The 25198-nt window shown below is 41.8% G+C and overlaps 2 protein-coding genes across 16 annotated transcripts in view; one reads left to right on the top strand and one right to left on the bottom strand.

Moving 5' to 3' along the window:
• ARVCF (ARVCF delta catenin family member) overlaps positions 1-19761 on the bottom strand; it is a 288430-nt gene extending 268669 nt beyond the window's left edge. For 10 of the 13 annotated variants that reach the window (XM_064466541.1, XM_064466548.1, XM_064466551.1 and 7 more), the window contains exons 1-2: positions 19364-19761; positions 18938-18996 (exon numbers count right to left, since the gene is read on the bottom strand). The gene's annotated coding sequence lies outside the window, so the exon portion shown is untranslated. Of the gene's footprint in view, positions 1-16679; positions 16700-18937; positions 18997-19363 lie in introns of those variants that run through there. The other 3 variants (XM_064466543.1, XM_064466547.1, XM_064466545.1) reach the window with 2 other exon arrangements.
• Positions 19762-22666: 2905 nt separating this feature from the next.
• TANGO2 (transport and golgi organization 2 homolog) overlaps positions 22667-25198 on the top strand; it is a 39541-nt gene continuing 37009 nt past the window's right edge. Inside the window, exon 1 of one of the 3 annotated variants that reach the window (XM_064466558.1) lies at positions 22667-22789. The gene's annotated coding sequence lies outside the window, so the exon portion shown is untranslated. Of the gene's footprint in view, positions 22790-23303; positions 23394-25198 lie in introns of those variants that run through there. The other 2 variants (XM_064466557.1, XM_064466556.1) reach the window with 2 other exon arrangements.

Here is a 25198-nt window from a genome sequence, read left to right as displayed (position 1 = left end):
ACTGGGAGCGCTAGCAGCACTGGATTTAGAAGAGAGAAGAGGATAAATTTTACTCTGACCTTAAAATATAGAGACTTTAGATCCCTGATTCTTCTACAGAATTTCTAAAGGTAAAAAAGGAAGCAAGATACTTGAATGGTAGTACCATAGAATTCTTGATTATCACTACACATTGGGCAAGATGCAGAGGAATACATACGCAGCCAAGTGTAGCTGTACCACTGCCATGCCAAAGCACCGCTGGCTGGACTGGATTTGTAGGGCAGCTACACTGACACATAGGGCATCCCCTAATGGCAGGGATGTAAGTGATTGGTATCACAAATAACTGGGGTTTGTTTTGGGGCTTGTTTTGGGTTTTTTGGTTTGATTTTTTGTTTGTTTTTACAGTCCTGAAGAGTGCTCGCACACAGGGCCCAACCAGAACCTACCAACACAGCAAAAAATTACTAAGACTCAGACCCACAACAGACGTATGTGCACTCAACAGGAAGAAAATAGCTCTCGATCTCAGAAAAAGATTCTTTTCTTTTTTAAGAGAGATCTAAAAAATACCAACAAAGCTATCTGCAGACTGCTTTTATGAAGGAAGACTTTGGTTCCCCTCCTCTCCCAATTCTTGTAAGCCAGTCAGCATTTGGCTGCCTTACAAAAACCATATAATTTTCTACAGTGAATTTTATGTTTCATTTCATAATTTACAAGATATAAGGCAACACTATGTCTTAATACAGTAATTCCACTGACTCTAGAATGATGCTTGAGGAAAGTTTATCTAATTAGTAAACAGGATGCTTTATTTATCTTCAACTCTGATAAATAAATGCTTTTAAGTACTGCAGAACAAAGGAGAAACCTCACCACAAACATGACACATACCAGCAAGTAGAGCACGTACGCGGAAATTCAGTTTGTCACAAAATAAAATTTCATTAAAAGGGTCACGCTGTTCCAGAAGCAGCACTCAGGGAGATGGTAGAATCATAAGAAATATGTTGAATCAGTACAAATCCAACCTCAGGCAAGAATTTTCCTCAAAAGTTTCGGTTTTGTTAGTAATTCAGACTTCGCCTGCTGAGCAATTCAATCCAGAGGTCAGAAGCAAAATCCTGCCATCGCTTGCCCTATTAATTTTTTTTTTCCAAAAAATAAAATGAACACACAATTTCCCCTAACCAAAAAGAAATGAAAACAGTGAAATCAATCAGAAATAATATTTAACAGACATCAGAGGGGTAATAATCCAGATTTTAAAATGCCACTAGTAGCTTGATTAAGTTCTAAAACATTGCAACAAACCCCAAACTGACCCTTCTAAAATTGTTTTTTTAAACAAGTACAGCAATTCTGCATGAGCCATTTTAAAAGCTTCCACTCTGAAAAAAGTGGAAAATCATGGCCTATTTAAAATAAATAAATCACCATTAAGAATCTCACTGATGACGAAAAACAAAAGCTGAATGTCACATTGAGCAGCTTTAATTCATGTTTCCAATATAAATCATGTCACTTGAGCTACAAATCTGGGTACTCTGCTACCTATACGTGCCTGTAGCACCTAGGAAGATTTCAGGAAAAAAATCAGAATTATCTATAACACACATTTCTGTATGTTATAACTCTCTCTCTTTGTTAGGCAGCATAGCTCAAGAAGCATGTTGCACATTCTGGTAATTTTCACTTGATTAAAAACTAATCACTATTCAGCATCTGAAGATGCTCATGGGAAGAGAAATTCAAGCGTATAAATGCACTGTACAAAGATCACATTAGTGCAATCCTTGGCGAGAACAACCACCTGCTGTTAAAACAGATCTCTAACTTTTTGCGATAACATACTCTCAAAATTGCAGGGGGTGTGGATGTAATGTGATTTTGGATATCCTCGTACAGTACAGCTGAGCCAAACACTAGGTAAGTCAAGCAGCAAAGCAAGAGAACAAGGTTTCCAGTCTTCACTTACAACTTTGTTTAAAAAGTTTGGTCTGCCAAACTCCGGGTCTCAGTAGGTCTGAATTTCTCAGGAGCCAAGCCAACATTGACACTACACAAACAGTACAAGTGGAGCTGTATTTTGAACTTGCCAAGCAAGCATCATGGCTTAACACACACCACTAAGGACAGAAGAAATGATGGAAAAAGAGCACTTAATCTAGTGGTCTATCATGAGCTTGAACAAACTTCTTTCTGCCAGAGCAGTTGCCAAGAACTAATGAGTACATACTCTGAATAACTGCAGTGACTATCTTAATAAGTCTCTTATAAATATTCAAAAGACCCACCATATTAGCAGTTCCAAACATAGTAAAGGGTGAAGGTCTCTTAAAGAGCAGCCCTAAGCATAATGCAGCCAATTCTGACCAGAACCTTATGTTGAACCAACGCTGACTGACAAGGGCATGACCTTCTACTGATGCTGAAAATGATGACTTGGTTCAAAAATTGTTTTGTTTTGCTGTCACAGATTGAACAGCTCAGGCTTTGTCCCCATGAGATGAGTAAAACATGCTCATTAGGTAACCTAGTTCCACAGAGACAGGATTTTAAACAAAGGCTAAGCACCTTTATTTTGCTATTACAAGTATGTTGTCAATGTACTTTAAGGCAGACCAGTTGTGGAGGTGAAAACCAAGCCCAGATCCCCGGTCCCATGACTGGGCCACAGTATCACATTCTCAACAGGAGGACGACACTGACCAAAGTTACAGGTAACATTAAATATGTCAACAAAAAAGCTGTGACCACTGAGCAGGAATACAGCTCAATATGCCATTGCAGCAATTCAGAGGCTCTTCAAAAATATCCATAAACAAAAGGAAATCGTTTTTGCTTTGTTTATCTAGCTTAACAGGCAAGACAATTATGAATTATTTTAGCAACTTCTTTCAGCTTGTCCTAAATATTTACTGCCCATTGTTTTCATCTTCCTAGTTACAGACACACCAATGTCAGACAATATCTGTTACAATCAACTTGGATTTCCTATTCCTACCATCTGTCTTAAGTCTAACCAATAAAGCAATACTGAACAAGACAAGGGGATGAGAGGAAGAAGGGAATCAGAATACCACAGAGATAAGCAGGTAGTTATTTCTACTCTGAACGCAGCAACAAGAACTCCAGAGGCCATAATGTTCTGGCTGAGCTAACTATGGCTTCCTGCTGCTGTTACTAACCTGGCATTGTAGAAAAGTAATTGCAAATATTACTCAAAGTACAAAATAGAAAAATAGAAACAAGCAAGATAATGGAAGAAATCTGTATCTACTGGCAAAGCCAAAACTCATTAGAAAATTATATTCCATATGCTTTGAAGCCAGCTGTATGAAGTGACAGTGGAAGCCTTTAAATTTAAATAAACTTTTACAAATTCTTTATTTCACTAAAAGGCAGAAGTTTGACCTTAGTTGTATCCATTTAAATGAACACTTAAGTTGGTTAAAAACCGAACAAACTGGAGTTTCATAAATGCAGCTGCTAACAGTGCCCTTAGACCGCAGCCACATCCCAGCTCTGTCCATCCAGCTCTCCCTTGGCACCCCTTGCCCGTGCTGGGAGACCCATCAGTATGGGTTATGCTCCCTAGTGAGAAACCTAAAAGGAGATTATTTTGCATCCCTGAAACTCCTTTCTGAACCCCTTTGCATCATCAGGATCCTTACAACTTTACTTCTGCATGTAGAAGGCAGAAAAATTTGAAGGCTATTCAATTATTAACCATTTTATTTTCACAGAATCACAGAACGGTTGAGGTTGGAAAGGATTGCTGGAGACCATCTAGTATAACTCCGCTGCTCAAAGCGGGGCCAATTATGGGCAAGTTGCTCAGGATCTTTTCCAGTCAGGTTTTGAAAGTCTCCAGGAATGTAATCTGCCTAACCTCTATAGGCGATTTGCTCCACTGTTCAGTTCACCCTTACAGTATATTTTTTCCTCAGTTTTTGATCAAAATAAAACTTCTTCACTTTGTACCTACTAGCATATTAGGCTGTGCTGCCTGCTGTAGTATTCCTGATCAGTGGGAGCTGCTTAAATCAATGAGCTCTGAAAATGACAATGAGATGTATAACCATGAAATTTATTGAACATGCCTGCATGCATTAGTAATGACACAGTATGGCCTCTGGGTCCAATAATGCAGAGAGCTAGATTCCTTCATCTTCCAACGACTGCTCTAAATTCCCTAGTCACACAAGGACATACGAAAGAGGCGTACATTTTTTACTCCAGGATATTACACCTCCTTTAAACCAGTTGGGTTTTGTCTTGTTATTGTACACCCCCGGTAAGTTTCTCTCAATTTCATAGCGTCAAATATACTTTAAATAATTAGTTTCTCACAAGAATCTGCTGTTAACCTTCCTTGCCTCCAAAAATACACACAAGCAGTTAATCTGAGGTGGAACTGGGAGAAACTGGTATAAACTCAATACTATTGAGATTCCTATCAGAAATCAGTCACTTGATCTCATGTGAAATGACAAGAATGCACAGCATATTTTTTTGGTTCTGTATTACAAAAGTCTCAAGTGACATTTGCTGTAAGAAAGACAATGCTAACAGGCAGTGAAATGTCAAAGGTTTCTCAAGGAGAAGTCAATTGTGTTCGTGATTCTCCTCTTAAAACACAGAAATAATTCAGGTGTATTCAGTCCAACGACACCTGTGTGAAGAAGAGAGAAGTGAATATCAGGCAGTTAATCACTAAAACTGTGTAACTGTTATATTTGTGCATAATTCCTTTCTCATTTTATATTCTCTGGCAGAAAATGCCTTGAGAGATTTCTTTTCCCCATTAGAATTCTCCAACTTGCTGTAAATATTTTATATCTGTACAGCTACTAAAGTCACTAAATTATCAATCTTGTACTCTAAAATAAGCCAGCCTATTTCAGGGTCTTCCACCCCCCTCCTCCTTCATTACAGCTATTTTCATTCTGGACTCTCCACACACTGCATGCACCTGTAATCTGTATCTACATTATATTAGTAGGATCCTCCTAATTAGATTTAATTTCTTCAAGTGAGAAAAAAGTGACATGCTAAGCCTGCCAGTTCTGTGAAGAATGTCCTAGAAGGTCAAACGGTGTGTGTATAAGGGCTTTGCGATCGGTTTGACACAAGTAAAATACGGTTGGTCAACATTTCAGATGCCTTCAGTAATGAAAAGCAAAGTAACTGGTATTGATTCCATTCACATCAATCTCAAAATGGTAAACAAGATAATTATAGTCTCTGTATAGCAGTCTCATGGGTACATGCAGATGTACTTGATAGATCTACAGACAGTAGAAAGCTCATTTAAATCAGACACTATGTGAAATTCTCGTTTTCTCAATTGAGAAATGAGAGTATGCAGACAGTAAAGCTTCCGAGATCTCTACATCACTTATCTTTTGAATTTAACCAAAGTCCGAATATCAGGACTCTTCCTATAGATCACTTCTCCAAAGTTTGTCTACTTCCAAAAAAATAGCTGTGTGCTTTAACAGATACGCTTGTATTACTGTTTCTGAAGCTTTTACAATACCAAAACATGTTGGTTTACTGCTTAAAAAACCCAAACAAATACATTTTTTAAAAACACTCTTTCCTTTGTGAGACCAGCTGCTTCCCCCTACACATCAACCTCTTTTCACAGGAAATAATTGTGTTTATTCTGTAATTCTTATTAGTCTTTCCCTTCTTTTGTGGTGCCATGACAAACTAGAGCCTAGCCCACAGCCTCCTTTTCCCAACGGCGTTACCCCAACAGACACATTTGCGTTTGGCACCTGTAAGTACTTTCATCACAGGGACCAGTAACCAGTTTGTTCAGTAGAGTAAAACCCAGCACTTTTGAAATGCAGCAGTACTTATTCATTATCACACAGGTAGCAATCCTGTAGCACAGAAGATAAAACCAATAAAAAACCCTACACAGTTTTATTTATGCTTAAAAGGTCTATTGCCAATTGTTGCAGTTCTCAGTCCAACTAATGCCCATCTCCTGATGGAGGAAACAATCACAGTCTCCCTGTTCCCTGGCTAGCACGCCAGCCTTCTCTAACACTCCCTGTGTAGTCTCTTAGTTCACATAAATCCCTCCTCCTTTTCTAGATGTAGGGTCCTGAAATGGTTAGTGTTACCAGAATCCTCTCTCAAACTGACGACAGTGAGAAAGAAATGTCACAGTACTGAGAAAAGGAGCAGATAAAGCTTAGCTATTTCATTTGAGTGTTAGTTAGGATATTCCCTATTTATCTAAACTATTGTTTAATCTCTAGTACCTGGTTCTTTATACAAGCCCTTTCATCAAGTCTGATGGAAAAAGAAACAAAACACCCTATGTTAGATTAGATCCGAGAACAAAATAAGTTTCTTTTATAAGATGCATAGATTTGCAGTAAGCTTAGGAACTGTAGACCTAGCCTGGATTTCTTCAGGAGAGAAGTTAAAAAAAGTATTAGTCAACTACATAAGACCAGGGAGAGCTGTATGTGGGGAAGGACCACGTAATACTGAGATCTAACAGTGAACTACTTTCAGCAAGAGGCAGGAATTGCTAATACCAGTGTATGTGACAACCCCAGCACCGCAGCTGGAATTCAGTGTGATATTCCAGGTGTCCATATTGGAGAAAGATTGATTCAGCATAAATATGAACTACTGAAACTACCTGGGAATGGACTAGCCATTTCATGAGCAGAGACTAAGCGTTTGGATTATTTAGCCCAGCAAAACAAAGGCTGAAAGGAGGTAGAACTGTCCTCACCTAATATACTAAATATGTAATTCTTGGAGAGAAAAAAAGAGAAAGAGAGGAGCCACCAAAGCACAAAACCAAGCCACTACCAACAGGCTAAAAAAAAAAAAAAAAATCCAAATAAATAAGATTAAGTATGGAGAAATTTTTCACCATCAGAATGTTAAGGTTTTGGGAAGCTGACACTATGTCGAAGACTCTTAAAAGGCAGAAGAACAGGAGAGCTGTCCAGACTCAAAGGAAAGCCCACAGAGCTAAACTTCAGTGGAACTTCCAGTGTGAAATCATTTGCTTACTCCACAGCCCGGGTTTCTGCAATGACAAGGGAAGGATGTAACATGCTGGCAGCTTGGAGAATATTCTTTTAGTCGTAAACTACTATATTACTTTATTCTCCTAAAAATATCAAAGCCAGACACTTAGCTGTAGGTATGCAGATGAAAGTTATGGTATCTGTACAAATTCATATTTGAAAGAAAAGGAAATAGTGTTTTCCTTAAGTATAAGACAGGGAAGGAAGTGCTAAACTCAGACTACTGTCCCAGACCTGCAAGGTTCGGAGGAGCAGCTGACACGGGAAACATGACATATGCTCTGGTGAGTATTATATTACCAAAATGAGTATTATACAGCTCATCGTAATCTGATGTCCCAGAAGCACTGCCCTTAAACACTTACATCTTGAAATGGGGTACTTGGAAGTAAAAACAGCAAAGAGGCAAGTGAAACAACTTAATCTAAAATTAGCAGAAGGGGAACTGGAAGGAAATTCAAGGTCTTCTCCTTGAATTACTACACAACACTGCAGTTTGAAGCAAAGATTTTGTATGCTATATGGAGAAATCTTGCAAAAGATGGACCAGATGATCTTACAGGTCTTTATGATCTAACTTGCTTTGACTTGTTTTCTAGTTCCAAAGCTTTTCCTCTCAGCGTTCTACTTTAAGACTCAGTGCAACATAAGCTTTTGCATCTTATTTTGACACTTGCTGAACAATGCAGTCAGTTCAACAACTAAAGATTACTCTCTACAAATTTATGTTAAACAACTTGTTTCCTGACAAAACACAGACGGAAAGAAATTAATTTAATGAAAGCCTGTGTCTAGTCTTGCTCTGGCCTCAAGTGGATGGGAGTTTGGAATACTTCTCTTCCCCAATTAAAAAAAGTGAGGAGGAAAAAAGACAATTCACACCAGTTACTTTCCAAAACTAACAATTACAGGGTCTCCCTACTGAAACACACCACCTCCATGTAGCAAGTATGAGATTAAACAGTTACTCCTGTTTTCTGAAATTGAAGTTCGTTATTTATTTAGGAAAAACATGCAGATTATACTATGAATTACACTGCATCCGTCAAGCCTGCCAGCTACAGCATCAACTTTAATACATATTTGGATAATGTTGAAGAAATGAAAATGCAAATATCATTTAAGAAAACCAGACAAACTGTGAATCCAGTATTTTCTAAAGGTAATGTTTTATAGGAAGCTTGCCGCATTTAAACAAGAGGCATTGTAGTCCTTCACATATTGATACATAAAATGAGGCAAAAAGTTACAGAATCTATAGCTTTGGTTTCCACAAAAATGAGGTATCTTCGTATCACACCCCCCCCAACTTAGTTATATCTTTCATAAATTTCAGAACATGTAATTTGTGAAATGTTCAAGTTCTTCCTATTCCTTTGTGGCAGAGAACTCACTTTCACTTATTTCTATATTCAGATAGAGAACGTGAAGCAAATTTCTCATTTAGGACATAGAAAGATTAAATCCAAAAGAAAGGGAGACAATACAAGGTCAAAGTAATATGGTAAAGGATCTTGTAGGACAGGGTTTAAGATACTCTCAGTTCTGCTGGCCAATATTAAGGTTACCAACATCACTACCCTCCTACAGAGAGGGAAGTGAGAAGAATTTGCTAAATATAGATAGAACTGTTTGGAAGGATGCCTATCCTTATTTGTGCATTCATCTGCTTAATTGTGGGCAATATAGTGCACTAGACAGCCTGAGGCAAGTGTGGATGCTCAATATTCTCTGGATTATACAATCTCAACTGGAGATTGGATTTGATTACACAGTTTACAATGGTATAAGTGGAAAGTTTGTATTTTGAAACTCTTCACGGTTGTACCTACCTCTGAACTTTTTTTTATTCAGGTTTGGGAATGTACTAAATGCCTGTGTGCCACTTGAAACAGGCATGGTGAAAAAGGAATTCTTGTGTTTACTGTATGAACTCAAGTCTTCCAAATCCCACAATTCTCAGTAACTAATGAGATATCACAAGTGTATACAAATATACATTTATATTTGCACATCCAAAATCCCCTAAAGTTAAAAAAAGTTTTATCTTGAAAGCTCCTCTTAGGTTGGCAGTCTGAGGAAATAGACATTCTTCTCAAATTGATCTTCAAGTGCATTTTAAAAAAAATTGCAATTATTTAATTCTTTAAACATACTTCTCAATACATCTTACCAAATTAATCCATCTTTATTTGAAAATGAAGCCAAAACAACCGCATAGACCTAAAAGAAACAAGTCAAGGGAAGTTTATACTTGTGATCCAAACCTTCAGAAGGATCCCTAGACCTAATTCCCTTGGTTTCAGTAACAACACGTTAAATTCCATTGTATTTCATTTCCAAGAACTGCATGCCTAAATCCCTTTAAAAATTTGGGCCTAAATTCCTAAGGGATCACTGAAGTCTCAGCCAAGGCATCAACTTATTTATAAATATCACACAGAGGTTCTCACATATTCCTTTTTTTCAGGATTCAACCACCACTAATCTTTCTTCAAAGGACATCTGAGCAAGCCAGGCTGCAAACCTCATCAGACCTTTGCTACTTGTTAGCAGAAGGTCCAACAGCTCAAGAAATTCCTCTTCCGTCCTCTCAGTAAGGCTTAGGAAAAGTACAATGATAACTGTTCAGAAAAAAAAATAAATTCCAAATTTCACCTTGGGAAGAGAGTAAGGTGCATTCAAACAGTCGGGAAGGAAAAACCCCTTGGAAAACAGAATCCTGTATTATCTCCTGATCATCTAAATGCAAATATTTGCCTAGCATAGTGAAGAGATTAACCTTTATACAGTTAATAATATTTAGAGTTTATGTTAATTTTCCATTTAAAAACCACTGCTTACAATAGAAAACAAGGTTTTTGTTCTCAGGCTGCATGTCCCTAGACAACTTACATTAGATCTTCCTGGAGAGCTCAACGAATACAAGCTTCAGTTCTGTTTAAGATCAGCTCTTCAGTCCTTTAAAAACTAAAGTTCCTGAAATTCAGAGCTACCATACTGCTTCTCTGCTTCAAACAGTGAGAAGTGTCTTGTGGTGTCATGAATGACATGAGGTGGTTCCTTCCTTGAACAGATAGATGAGCATTGGTTGAGACTCAGAAACCTCACTGCCAATGCAGTAAGTAGTCTGCAAGAGCTGAAGAATGTTTATCACCTGCAGGAACACGCCATCACCGAGCATTACCGAAAGAGATAACGAAGCCAATATTCTTCCAAGAAAATGCCCTCATTTTGTATAGGGCAAAATATCGGCACAAGACACATTCTCAAGAACTAGTGGGTTACTCATGAATAGCATCCTACAAAAAGTGTCTGGGGAACACTGTTCTGTCTGGATTCTTATCTGTCATACTTTGGGAGTTTTATCTCAGCGTTAAGCAACAAAACAACATGGCATATACCATTATACGAAAAATAACATAATATCCTACTTGAATTTGATTAGATTTAGTTCAAGCTAGGTATGGAAGGGTTTCGCTTAACAGTCCTGATGCTGAGCTTCTTAGTACTGAGTCTTGAACATCTGAAGCACAAACCAGTCCTTTTGTACTGTAATTGTTCCCACAGCAGATAATGTTTCTGTTTAGCGGTGTTAAACCAAGACAGGCAACAAATATGATCCAAAAGTTAACCAAGAGCTAGGATTTAATTTAATAACCTGAAGAACAGTAAATCTTAAATATGCATGTCTTCTCTGGCCTACACTGAGATTATTCCTGTTGACAAATTGCAGGTATATTTGGATACAGAGACGGTAACACCATCAGGAAGAGAAGACCGTATATCTGGGAAGCTAGTGCGTGCAGTACTTGCAAATCTGAGTTTTCTGTTTGACATTCAAATCAAGAATTAATAAAGTTTACATTAATCTGTAGGAACAGCTGAATTTGAAGCTTCATAGAGGCTTCACACACCAAGATTATTTGTGATGTATTTTTCAAGTTTTCTTATCATGCTTAAAGATCACTGAGAGATTTTATTCTATTCAGTATAAATAGATAGTAATTTTCCACTGGACTCAAGGCTAATCATCTGATCAACAAAACAGAGAGGTAGCAACTAAGGAAATAAACGTGTATCTCCAGGAAGCTAGGTATTACTTTCAAGGAACACTGATACTCCCAAATTCCTGGTCATAATCTGTACTTTCTGTTCAATTCTACTGACTTTAGGCTTCGAAATTAAAAAGAGGGTAATATCAATCTTTTAGAACATGTTCCTCTAATAGAGAGAGAGACATAAAGATGTATCGGGATTACGTTCCAGTTTAAGGACAGAAGTGGAACAAAGGCTACTGTTACCAACGAAGAAATTCTACCGAGGTTTCAAACGTATGGATTATACCATTCAATAAACTTCCATCACTACATCACATTAAAAGAGTGTCTTACCCTCCACCTCTAAAATACTGCCTCAGGAGAGGGAACACGGTCCTTTACTTCCATTATCTTTCAGCCTGCAGTAAGGAAGTGCCTTGGTCCTGAACCAGAACCCACAGGAATTTAGCAAGTGCTATTTCTGCTTGTAGTAAAATCTTCAATTTGCAATTTACATCTTGATATGTCATCATTTCTTGGTATTTAACTTAGTAACAGCTTCTCTAAAGAAGAGGCTTTATTACATAAATTATGGAAGTAGCAGTCTGGGTGTAGTGGAGACAGCATAAATTCCTGAATCAATACCAAATATGTCCCCAGTAGTAGTTGTTATTCTATGCAGGTGTGTTATTGATTACAGTCGTAATGATCCCACTTTAGCTGCCGTCAATAACTCACTATTTGTATTGTCACACTGAATTAAAGAAGAACCAGTCTAAAAATGTGTGAAGTTATACCAGCATGGCATGACCCAGCCTGTGGCACAAAGAAGCGGAACACTGCCAGTTTAAGTTAGGATTCATGTTTGAGGCTTCACTTGACATTACATTGATAAAATAAAGGCAAGTGTGATATTTATTCAGGCAGAAGAGATTATGCCTTAAACATACTGGAAAACTCTTTTAAATTTATAGCTACTGCATACAATAAAACTATGCTTTAATACCTTGGGACCATTATCGGCACGCACTTACTGATATGCAAAACTGAAGTGAAGTTTTATGGATGGTTATTGTCATTTTACTGATCAACATGACTGAAGCTTCCTTGCACCATATTAAGAATTGTAGATGGAATGTTAGATTATTTCCCTTTTTAAAATGGAGTTCATTGCTGTCAAGTTTTGATTTAGAAATGTACAACAGCAGAATAGTAACCACAAGCTAAAGATTTGTGAAGTATTGAAAAGTACAGATAATGTTATCACAATTGTATGAAACCCTTCATCAACATTAGCATATATAAGCATTTTTCTTTTAAATACTTCAGAGCAGACACAGCAAAACAAGAACACTCATTGTCCCAGGCCTATCAAAACAGAGAAGCAGATGCAGGCATGAGACACAAAAGACTTCCTACCTCCAGCAATCTGATCTTTACACCATTTTAACCCATTGTAAAGGATTAACAAAATATTAGGATTATATCTCAAAGGAAACAGAAGAATATTGTCAAAAATTTTTACACTGATAATTAGTGTTCTGTACACATTCTAGAGAAGCACTGCAACATTTAATAAAACTTGCATTTCCTTATGGAAAAAAAAAAAGAAAGAAAACCCACACTGTTTTAAAGGAACACTTTTTATGAGGCATTTTAATTGCATTTCCTATGCATCTCCTGTTGATACCAGAGGCATTCTCCTTGACAAGCCCCAGTATAACACCATAAGTCATGCTCATGCCCACCCTTCTCTCCACAGGCAGTCTTGTCTAAGGCTTCCTTCTCTTTCCCAGGAACAGCAAAACAGAAACACAAACTCTTGCAGTACCAAGTTTATGGATTCTACCAGACTGTGAGTGATGTTACGTCAATACGCGTCACAAGAAACTCAACCAACCATCAACAGAATTCTTTCAAAGTTCTGACAACTGCACAAAATGACCAAAATTATTTTGTTTCCTTCAACCTTGTACAATTAACCTCAGAGGCGATGTGTATGAACAGTTGTCTAAAGAAAATTCAACCCATCAATGAGCGGTTATAATATCCACCACATGAAAGTTTCACAAAGTTTTGATGTATACATAGCAAGAATAATATCCATGCTGTCTCACTTTCAGCACCTGACATACACGTTTAATTTAGGAAGCTAATCTCCACATACTATCCATATTCACTACTCAGCGGAGAGAGAAGCTCCTTTAAAGTGCCACCTGATTCAGACTCAGACTAAAACAACTTCTGGAGAAGCCTGTCTATCTCTATCCACTGTTTTTATTTGCAGCATGGAGTGGCTGCCCTTCTTTACTCAGGCATCTAATTGACACGCCTGAAGTTATTGTAACTGCCCCAACTTAAACGTCGCATCTCAGATTCTCCTTCCCCACGGTAGTCCGCACTTTATGAACCACACTTGAAGTCACTCTGCATTCACTTTCCTCTGGGGAATCTCTGCAACCTTTGTACTCCGCAAACTGTCAAAAAGATTATTATTTTTCCCTTTAAAACCTGCAAAAATAAGTCTACCCAATAGCACTACATACACTCAGTATTCATCAAGCTGTGAAACCAGCAGACATGGACACTGTTGATTAGTTAAACGTGGCAATACAGTTCCTTAGCCATAGGGACAATTCAGAAAAAGTCTGCGCAATCGCTTCCATCACTGTTCTGAATAGCACTTACTTAAAATTTTGTCACCACATAACCCAAATTAAATAGAGAATGTTTACTGTAATGAAAAGGTCCCATGGAGGAATTGTGCTGATATTCCTCTAACTTATGGGTAGAAATTACACAGCCAGAGCAGCTGAAGACCAGGCAATTAAGTTACTGGAAACAGTAGCTCTAGTTCCTCTAACTTTACGTTGCAACATATGTAGATCAATTAAGAAAATACTTTCTTACTGCAACAAGTTAATGTAGCATTTTTCTGTACAAAACCCCCACGATATTCCTCTTACGGTAGCAGAAATATGAGGGGGGAAAAAACTAAGCTTAGAAAGCAAAAAAAGGCATGTGTGATACAAGGCCCAGATCCTGTAAAGAATTTTTTTTTTTTCTGGCCAGTACTCCAAATTAAGCTACTGCTCAACACCTCAAAGTCAGTCAATACCACTGCACCTGTCAGAATTCTTACAGGGATTACTTCGTTAGGTAATTCATAATATATCCAACTAAGAATGCAGGTCTTGATGTCAATCCCCTGGCAAGCCCACTCTCAAGGATGACTGTGCAAAGGAAGAGCCGATGCCTAGTTCTACATGCCCAAATTATTAAATTCTGAAAGAAATAAGGAAAAGAAGAAATAATTTGAGTTTGCCATAACTACACAATGTCAGGACTGGCCCCAAACTGATTTACTCATTTCTTCCCTCTCGCTTGCAATGTTTAAGTTATAACTCTTCAGTAATGTATTTCAGAAGACAGTAAATGCTTCACAACTCTTAAATAAACCATAAGCAGCTAAACAGTAACTGTTCTGGAGGACAAAGGCCTGTTGGCAAGGCACTAGACTTCAAGCTTCCAACAGCTTATGACAGCAATAATAAGGCAAACAAAATAAATAATAAAACTGAAATTCTGAAAGATACCTTGACAGTGTCCTTTTAATCTTCAGCCAACTTGAGATGTCATGTAAGCACTGAAGCAGCAAAGAGATGATACTGCTTAGATAGCAAAATATCTCAATTTCTCCCTGACCTACAAATCACAAGCTAATAGATTAGTGGTGCACTGGCACGTAACCGCACAGTAGCTCATGGAAACCCTGTTGCCGCTTCTGAATCAAAACACATATGCCCTGAGATGCAGGAAAACCATAATTATAAACAACATCAACTGAGGCATGCAGAGAAGGTTTTGACACTGCAGTCAAGGACCTTATGGAGCAAAGATCCTAAGCTGTCCAAGAAAGCCATCATATCTGTAGAGAGAAAGCAAACTGCACATAGTTCAGAAACAGACAGGTCTTCCCATGGCAACATAAACCGGAGAGTGAAGCAGAGAAGCACAACCCGGCCCGTGTGTTCTTAATGGATCTTAGTATACTGTAATACTGCCACCAGCATTATCACCGTTAGACAAGTGTTGGATGAAAATCACCTTCTTGGGCTACTCGGCCTGGAACCTGTGAGCTAAATAATAATATTTTACTCCTTCTAAATATACTCTACATTCAAAAATCACTCAACTTGCCTCATGATAATTAATATCAGCTGATTACAGAGGATTACAACTTGCTCTTACTTGGAACCAGTGACATTTCTATCAATTTTTTTCTAGACTGGACAAGAAAACTTTAACTACATACCAAAATATGAGGGCATAAATATGTTATCAACTTTCACAAAATTTGGTAATCAGTTAAAAAAAAAAGTCAATAAAGCCTGTCATTTCAGGGGTATAATGGTGCCTTACTCTTAAGATTCATTATTTCCAGAAAGAGGCCATTTTTTCAATAGTGGTATGCTCCCAGTAATGACAACTATTGTAAGAAAATATATTCAGTCGTGTTCTTTGTAGGAATGAATAGTGACTACATATGAGCTTCATTAACTAAATTGAAGTGTTCTCTACAAGAGATTAAGATATTGAAAAATGTCACCCAGATATATATATTCCGACTTAGTCTCTTGCACTGTTTTTCTACCCCCAAGATTAACTCAGGTTCCAAGAAAGGCATGTATTTTGGTGGGTCAGAATGTCAAACTATCCTGAAACACAGCGTCAATCAATGAGCCTCATCAGGGCTCTAAAATGATATTTTGTTTGATGTAGCGTGTATAAATTAATGATGAATAATAGATGCCATCCACTTACTATGAAATGATTAGCCATTTACACACCACGCACCAAAAATGCTACTTCTTGAAAACGTGACTGCTAGACGGTCGACTGCCAGCCTTTCAAAAGATTGGATATTACTAAATTGAGCTGCCTGTTCCTACAACATTACAGAAAAGCAGACACATAAAAAGAATTAGATTCACTAGAAATAGTTATTTGCCTTAAATACTACTTAAAATGAATGCAACCTAAGCTAATGCAGAAGACCTAGAGCTCTAGAACCTCAGCATACAAAATGAGAAGCAGCTTTACAGCTCGTTTTGGATCACCTCTGAAATGCAAGGGAAGGAATGAAAGGGACAAACAAGCAAATAAAACTTGCACCACAGCTTTTTGGGTCTGGCTTTGTTTTACACAAGTTAGCTGGGGGAAATAAGAAACACTTCATTACATATGACGGTCGCTACCTTTTTCAGATGTCAAGATAGGTGGCTCACCTAGGGAGTCAGCTAGGCGGCTCACCTTCTTGCTTCAGCACACATGTAGACCACATCCTACCTGGAATTTAAGAGAATAATTCAAGATCTCCTTGTTCTCATTTTAATGCTTAAACCCATGATACTGCTAATGGCCTTTTCTGCATAAAATATGTTTGCCAAGTTACACATGTACTCTCAATGTTTTGCATTATGGAAAGAACACTTTTCTAAAAAGGTGTGGATTTTAATCTCAATGCTGATTTCCAGGCGACTCACATTTAGTCTGAATAAGGTAACTGCATGCAACACACCTGATAAATCCTTTCCCTGTCCATATTGGTGTAACCCTAGAGTTGGCCTTTTTCCTCCTTCTCCTGCGGAGACAGCAATAAAGTAAAAAAAAATTGACCTAACCTTTCAGCTTTGAAGATTACTATGACGGCTATTAGGAATAGAATGCACTCACACTGGACAAGATGCTGTCATACTCTGGTTAAACTGTAAAGACATGAGCTAAATGTAATCTCACACTTAGCTGCCACAGCATTTGTTTACAATGTTCACGTCAATGATTTATACGCACACAATGAAATATTAACAGCAACAAATGATAAACCTGGTAGCACAAGAACTCTAACAGGTTTTCCTCACAGCGTATCAATTCCGACCACTTGCCAAGATCCACCGAAAGCACTGCAGAAATAACGTGTTGCATTACATAAAATCAAATACAGAAGCTTAGTTTTATGTAACTGTAACATGCATGCAGATGGTCTTCAGGATAAGATATCCGCTCTAAACGGCAGTTTGTACAAAATTTTAAGTATAAGCAAAAGGCAGGAATTTTGCCATTTCTAGTGCAGCGTCCTAACTCAGTACAATGGGAATCTCTCTCTATTTGTAACTCCTACCAGTTCTTCCAGCACTAAAGAATTGCTGAGACTGAAATCCATTGCAGAGATTTTGAATGAATAGATGAAAATCAAAGAAGGGAACTATTTTTCATCCATTCTAAATAGCAGATATAATCTATGGTTATATTAATTGAAATTCACTGATTTATGTTGACAGCGACAGTGGCACAAAAATAAAATCAGCAATGTCAACTTTGTAAAGATCACCAGTGTCAAATACATTCTATGCATCTCGGAACAATACACGAGGATAAACTATGCAGTGAAACTATGCAGTCAAACTGTATTGTTCTTCTAAACCTTGCCCTCCTAATACATTCCTTTAGCCAAGCAATGGGAGATAAACCCATTTGCCTAATGGAGCATATAATTTAAATATTTCAGACAAGCATTTACAGAGATGTTGCTTAAAATAAATTTAACGGCCATCCATCCAAATATTTTGCATGATGAACATCACGGCATAGTTCACAACTCATTTTTTTCTGTAGAAGCTCTGAACTATTCAGCCCTTTCAGCTACTTTATAGCCACCATCACATCCTGTATTACTTCATCATAACAAATATTTCCCCCCCAGCAGATTTAATATGAAGCTGCAATTTTTTTCTTTTGCAGTACCCTTGCAACACTTCTAAAGCCACAACAATTTCACATCTTACTACTGCACCACGCAGCTCTGCACAATTTTGTAAACAAAATATGTTTAAATTTATGGAAGCTTAAAGGGCTCATGTACCTATCACAGACTGCAGCACTTCATCCACAGGAAGATACAATCAGCCAATGTCAATATTCTGTCATTTAGAATCATGATTTTTACCATAAAGCATTCCCATTAACAGAAAACAGCAGGTTTGTTTCCCACACACACAAACTTGTATCTAGTTCTTAAGGTATTAGTATAAAAAAACAGGTGTTCACTCGATCTAAAAAAACCTGCTTTGGGTTTTTGGGTTTTTTAGCATGCTAAGAATCACATTTTGCATTGTGACCTACCTAAGGCACAAGAGTACACTGTAAGAAGCAAAGTACACGTTATAAGAATTTCCCCTTGCACATACACAAACAAGTGCCTACATGGGGTGGGGGGGGGGAGAAAGGGAGAAAGACTGCCTTTACTGTTTTCATACTAGACCTGAACATTTTAAAGAGTTGATCAAGTTTTGCAAACGTTAGATTTTAATCATGTACAGGAATGCTGCAGGGAAAACGAAAAGAAAAAAAAACTAACTTTGGCTTTTAAGTCTAATGGATTTCACGCTTGTGAAGAAATAGGTTAGTTTTGTTTGATTTTTGCTACAAAGAGACTCATCTCCTACGCACGCCACAAATAACCTGAGCAGTGACTTCCCTCCATGACAAGAGCTGCCCATCATATCGCAGGATTAATACAGCGTCGGTTTGTTTAGGGGCTGCTCGTGTGTGCGCCCTGCGTATGTAATTTTAGCCATTCGCATACATCAACTCGTTGCGTATCTCACAATAAACTGACGAACGCCGTTAAACCGTAAACGGCAATCTTTAGCGAACAAAGAAGCCGAGTCTGCAACCGTGATGCAAAATCATCCCGAACGCACTGCACCCTGCCAGCACCCCTCGCAGAAAAGAGCCCGGCAACCTCATTCATTCCCCGCAACCCGACGATCCGCTCACCATCTCCTCCGCCTGCTCCGGTTTCTCCGTCCGCCGCCTGTGTGCCTGGCTGCTGCTGGCTTCCAGGGGGCGGGGGCACCGGGAAAAAAAGAGGAAAAAAAAAGAGGAAAAAACCCCGAACTCGTCACTAAACGTTTGGGCAGCCGGCGGGCAGCACACCAGCGCCCGCCCCGCCGCCCCCCTCTCCCGCCCGGGCTCCCGGAGCTGCCGCCCCCCGCCCCCGCCAGCCCGCCCCCCCCCGGGGGGGCACCCGGCCCCCCCCGCCCCCCGAGCCCGCGCAGCGCGGCGCACCGGGCCGATCCTCCCCTCCCACCTCCACATTCCTATTTACAAAGGGTATCCAAGACCATCTTTATCCAACGCTGGGGGGGGGGGGGGAGGGGGGGGGTCGGGGGAAGCGATCATTAACCCTTTTCTCGCATTTACCTTTTCTACTCTGACTTTGGGCTGCGGTTTTGCAGCGCGGGGGGAGGCGCCCTGCCCCGCACACGGACCCGCCGCCAGCAGGCCTCCGGCTCCCCGCGCCCGCCGGCCCCCAAGGCCGCTCCGGGGAAAAAAAGAAAACAAACCACAACCCCAAAGGTCCAACGCCGAAAAATTTGTGCCCTTCCAAAAACTACATTTACAAACAACAAAAAAAAAAACAACCCAAAACCAACGACGGCCCGCGAAGCCGCCCCCGCGGCCCGGCGCCCCTCAGAGGAGGCCCGGCGGGAGAGGGGAGGCCATTCCCCGGGCAGCCCGCGCTGCTACCGTCTTCCCAACTCTTTTTTTTTTAAGGGGGGCGTTATCGTTCCTCAACATTCACACCTGGGGGGGGGGGGGGGGGGGGAAGTACTAGCGGCAGGAAGGAGGCACCTTCCTCCTCCTCCGCCGCCCCTCCTCAGCGGCCGGCGGGCCGGGGGGGGGGGGCAGCCGACCCCCTCTCCAGCCGCCGACCCCCGCCTCGCGCTGCCCGTCTGCGGCCGCCACACAAACCGGCGCGCCGCTCCCGCGCCGCGAATTTTCCTATTGGGTAATTCCTCTGCGCTCTCGCCCAGCAACCAAAGTCTCATTGGTGTTTTTTCGTCCGGTTCCTCTCACTGGTCGGTCGCTTCGCGTGACATTGGCCGGCGGGACTGTCCGTCCGAGCGGGACGGCCCGCCCCCTCGGAGGGCGGCGGGAGGGCAGGGAGCGGCGGGCAGCGCAGCGCACCGGGCCGCAGCGGCCGTGTGCCGCCGGCGGGAGCAGCGGGGAGCAGCGGCCGCCTCGGTGGGTGTGTACGGAAAGCGCACGGCCCGGCCTGCAGCAGAGAACCTCTGCAGAGAGTCCGAGGTTCTCCGTCCTTGGGGAGACTAAGCGGCGCTTTGGCAGCCGCCGGCGGGGGGGATGCGGGGCCCGGCCGGTGTCCGCAGTGCGGGCCCTGACAGACCCGGCCGGTGCGGTGCGGTGCAGCCAGGTGACGCGGGCAGGCCGTCCCTGTGCGTTTGTCCAACTTGACCTTTTCACCCTTTGCAGCGTCTGCGCGCAGTGGCCGAGTCACCCCTTGGCCTTCTCGTCGATAAGCTGAACAGCTTCCCAAACCCCCCATTTTATGCCTCGCCATCTACCCCCTTCGTTGCTTCTCTGTTCCTCCTTTGAAGTATTTCTCATGGTTTCCCCCTCCTCCCTAGCCGTGGATGCCAGACAAGGCACGGTGTTGCGGTGCTACGCGAGCCATGGACAAAGGCCTTATCACTCCCCTCTCCCCCCTTTATAGTCTGTATATTTTACATTAAAGGATTACATTAGTCCGGTATTACCCTGAGAGGTCATGTTGAAACATTTATATATAGCAACAGCTAAATTCTTTTCTGAAGTACTTCTTGCCAAGCTGGTCCCCATCCCTGCATTCTTCCTTTCCAGATGTGTTTGCTCGCGTTTTCTGGCATTAAAGGTGTGCTTTATGGGCTGGGATGACTTAATTGGGCACATCAGATGATTCCGTAACTAATCAGTCACGTGAATTATCCACTCATGTACAGATTTTACTAGGAAAGATGTTACATCGTGTAGAGACATTGAACAGGACCAGAGTACGAACTGATCTCTAAAAACTGCCTGGGTCACCAACATCTTCTCTTTAGCAAATACTGTATGAGAGCTCTCAGGGAAAAGATACTTAATCCATTTAAGGTGCGCTTTAACATTCCATACAGCATGCATTCCGGCACCTGGAACAAAGTTTTGAAACAAATGCCAGGACTATTTCTCTTTTTGTTTTTGAGACTGACTTGGGACAATTCTACAAGCTTTTCCCTAAGCTGCTGCTTGTTTTTTAGCGTTCTCCAGTCGAGGTTCTGCGCGGCTAGCCAGTACCGCTCTCTTCACTAAAGATGCTGAAAGTGGGTACGGAATCATTGCCTACTTGGGATCAACCTACTTGAGTTCAACAAGCAACGGGAGCTCTGCACAGACCCCCTAGGACAGGGTCCAAAAGGTCCAAAAAGGACAGACCAAAAGGTCCAAAAGCTCAGCAATAGCTGAGCTGGTTTAGGCAGAACACCAGAAGTAGATACCAGAAATAGAAGGCAGAGTCTGAACAGCCACCAAACCCTGTGTTCACAAATCCTTGCAGCGTGCTGGTTTTGTGAAGCCGCCTAAAAAGCGTTTTTAAATGAGGCCGAAGTTAATTCTACTTTCCTGTATGTGTTAAAAATAATGAAAAAAAATTGGTAAAAACTAACACCATGAAGTTTTAAGCCTAGGGACAGCTGTCATTTTCTTCTTCCTACAGAGGTAACTCCTACTGAAGGTATGCAGACCTTCCATCTGAAGATTTTAATAGGTATCAAGCATAGAAGCTAAATAATCGTTGGTCACAGTGATGAGTCTGTACTTTGAGAAACAGAATGACAGCAAAGAACAATAAATTACATTTAATGTGCTGGCATTTCACCAAGTTTAACGTAATGGAGGTGAAGAGATTTGTATAATTTCTCCCCTTATTCATCAGATAACGGTTTTAAATAATAACCCTGTACCTGAAAACATAAATATATTTTAGCTTTATATGTATCGAGGCTGATATATGCAGGTAATAACTATAATCTATTACCATGTTTCAAAAGCAATGGCACAAATAATGATGATAATGTACTCACCCCGCAATTTTCATCAGTAGATCTCAGAAGACCGTGCAAAGGTCAATGCTATCATCCCACTGTGGACGACAGAGAAGGAAAGATACTGAGATGAACTTGCTCAGTGTCATCTGACAGACCAGTGGTAAAGCTGACGATTGACTTCAGGTCTTCCACATACAGGGCGAAAGGTTTTGCCTTGCAAGCCATGTTACACACTCACACACCCCTGGGAGTTCTTTTCATTAGTGTTCCCTACCTTGTGTGTTCTGTGTTTATCAGCATTAGAACCCAGAAGAGCAGTCGAGGCTTTTTGGGTCTTTCCTTAGAAGCGTCACCATAAAACATTTCTAATTTACAGGCTCCACGGAAACCCTCTATTGCCACCTCTGAAAAAAAGACAGAAATAAAGTTTGAGGTCTTGTTTGAAGAACCCACAAGTTAGTATTTCAGTACTAACTTGTACTGAAAGGACAAGTTTCAAAGGACAAAAAGGTGGCACAGATCCAATCCCAGCCTCTATCTGCAGATCTAAGTAAAAACTACTGAACGTTTAATTAGCAGTTCTGATCATGCTGCGCTTAATAACGGAAAGCAAATCTGACTTTGTTACCTGTGTTTTCCTCAGTCCTCAGGAAAGCTGCCCTGCCCTGAATTCCCACCATTGCAGGCTCAGGGCTCAATGACCTTGGGGCCTGCCGAAGGTAGTCACGCCAGCACGCGTCCCACAGTGACCCTACTCTAGAAATGGGTAAGTAGCTACATCCAAAATGGCGAAGATTGTCCACAACCCAGTCTTGGGTGTATCGGTCCTCAGAGGTATGAGCCCTTTGAAGCTCAGATAAGGCCTTTGATGTTATTATTTCATACCCTGAAACAAAATATACTGGAAACAGAGGCAGCCAAGTGGCAGCCCACATACTGTACACTACCAGAGACGACTTCAGTCCACTGTGGCGGAGGTGGATAGAGGGCTGTGTGGAAGGTGAAGTGCCAGTAGCACCCAGTACTGCCTCCCCTTGAATTGCCCAAGGCCCAGGTCCTCCTCACAGTGGCAGCGGGCCTTGGGCTGGTAGGGGAGCAGGAGGCCTTGGGTCCCTTCCCGGCTCTCCTCAGGGGACCCCTCCCAAGGGGACCCCTCAAGGGCTCCCCTCGGGGCGACGCCCACCGGGCACCTGTGTACGAGCCAGCCAATGACAGCTTGAGGAGAAGAGGCGGGGCATCTGTCCCCCAATCGCCCGCGGGGGGGGCGGGGCAGGGCGCCCGGAGCCAATAGGGGAGGGCCTTGTTTTGAACTGGCTGCGCTCCCGGAAGGCGGCCGATGGGGATGCGCTGGTGGCGGGTGTTGGGTGAGTGTCGTCCGCTCGGGTTGTGTTTCGTGGGGCCTTTCCTGCCCCTCACCGTGGGAGCCGCGTCCCTCAGGGGCTGGTGGGGTGGTAGGGCCCCTTTTCCCGCGGGGCGCTGGCGGAGCCGCCTCGGGCCGGCGCCCCGCCTGGTTCGCGCTTGGGCGGGTGTGGGGGGGGCAGGCTCGGAAGCAGCCCTGAGCCGCCTCACCCGCCACGCGTGGGAAGCCGCGGGTGCGGGGCTGCCTGGCGCGGGGGGGAGGGTCCCGCGGCCTCTCTCGACGGGCGCGGGCCGCTTCCCGAGGGGAGCGCGGGAAGCCCCTCGTCCCGCCCCTGCGCGGCAGCAGCCGCCCCTGGAGCGGGGTGAGGCGTTGGGCCGGCGCTTGCTTTCTTTGGCTACGTGGTGGCGACTGACTGTCGCGCCGGTGGGGGCCTGCTGCTACTGGGGTGGCTTGGAGGAGTTCGGTGAAGTGACCCTTTTAAGGTACGGTGAGCCTTTTGTGGCTGCGTGTCCAGAAATGCTCGCTGAAAACTCTTGGTGTTTCAGTTTGTAAGCATTGAAGACACTGGGGGGGGGGGGGGGGGTTGAGAGGTTTCCTATGAGGCCAAGAGGGCACGGGCTCCCCTGAGGCACACCTCATTAGCAGCTCGCTCTCTGCCGTGTGTTGTGCTGGCTATAAAACTCAAAATATGTAGCAGAAACTTGACTTTCTTTCAGTTAAATTCAATAACAATTTGTTATAGTTGAGTTGTTTTCAGGTTTCCCATACTACTTACCATCAGTTTGACTTGCTTGATCCTGGCTATACAGAGACTCGAGTACCTCAGCTCTAAGTGAAGCCAATTTGCTATCCATTTTCACTATAAATACATAGTTAATATTTTAAATAAAGTCGCTAAAGGGTGGGCTGGTGTTTGTAACTGTTTTGGTGTGTTTGGCAATGCTTGGGTGCAATTATACATCCCTCTTGTAACTACTTAAGCTTGTTCCGGACTCAGTAATAAGATGTCTACCATCCCAGCAGCTACATTCTTCAAAGTGGAGACACCCAGCTGTATAACATACCCGCAGGAAAGCGGGCACGCCTAGACACTGGTGTTGCTCTTGCGAGAGCAATTCCGAGTGAACCTGCTGATTGCTGACAGTCAGCAGCTAAATCCTCACATGGGCATGCTTTTTTAAAGACCATGGTAAAATTACAGTTAAATAAGTTTGTTAACAGCAGAACTAACAAAATCCTGTTGTCCTTGCCTTATGCCTCCTGGAAGGATTACTTGAACTCAAAGCAATAAGCTTTGGTTGAAGTTCTTGTGTTGCAATGTTCATTTTGTATTTGCTGTCTTGAAAGAAATGAATGTGGTTTTTATTTAAGTAAGCATATTTGCAGGACTTCTTTCATCTCCTTAACTTCTGTGTGTTTGTGGTTTTTCTTGGTCCCTTCTTCCCCCCAAGTCCATAGGGTGTCTGTCACCCCATACCCTCCCTAAGTTTTGTTCAGGCTAGGCAGTAAGCTCAGAGTTACTGTAGGTGAGGTAGGAAGGGTGGGAATGAAAACACACAAAGTGGTGGTTGTAGCTCTTCCATCACAGGAAGTTAAGCTTAAGAGCATAAACCAGACATACTGGGTCAGGTTGCAGGGCTACATAGACTGGTATTCTTTCTCTGGGAGGGTCTGGAGGAACATCTCTAGGGAAGAACATAAGAACAGAGCATGTATATAAGATTTTTCTAGCAAGCATTTTCTCCAACTACTTGTAATGTAGACTGTCTATGAAAGAGAGATGGAAAATGGATTTTCTTGCCCCCAAAAAAGGCT

This window comes from Phalacrocorax carbo, chromosome 15 (assembly GCF_963921805.1).
Source record: "Phalacrocorax carbo chromosome 15, bPhaCar2.1, whole genome shotgun sequence".
In the NCBI taxonomy this organism is placed as follows: Eukaryota; Metazoa; Chordata; class Aves; order Suliformes; family Phalacrocoracidae; genus Phalacrocorax; species Phalacrocorax carbo.
The sequence above is the reverse complement of the archived record's forward strand: the minus strand, read 5'-3'. Positions and strand labels throughout refer to the sequence as shown.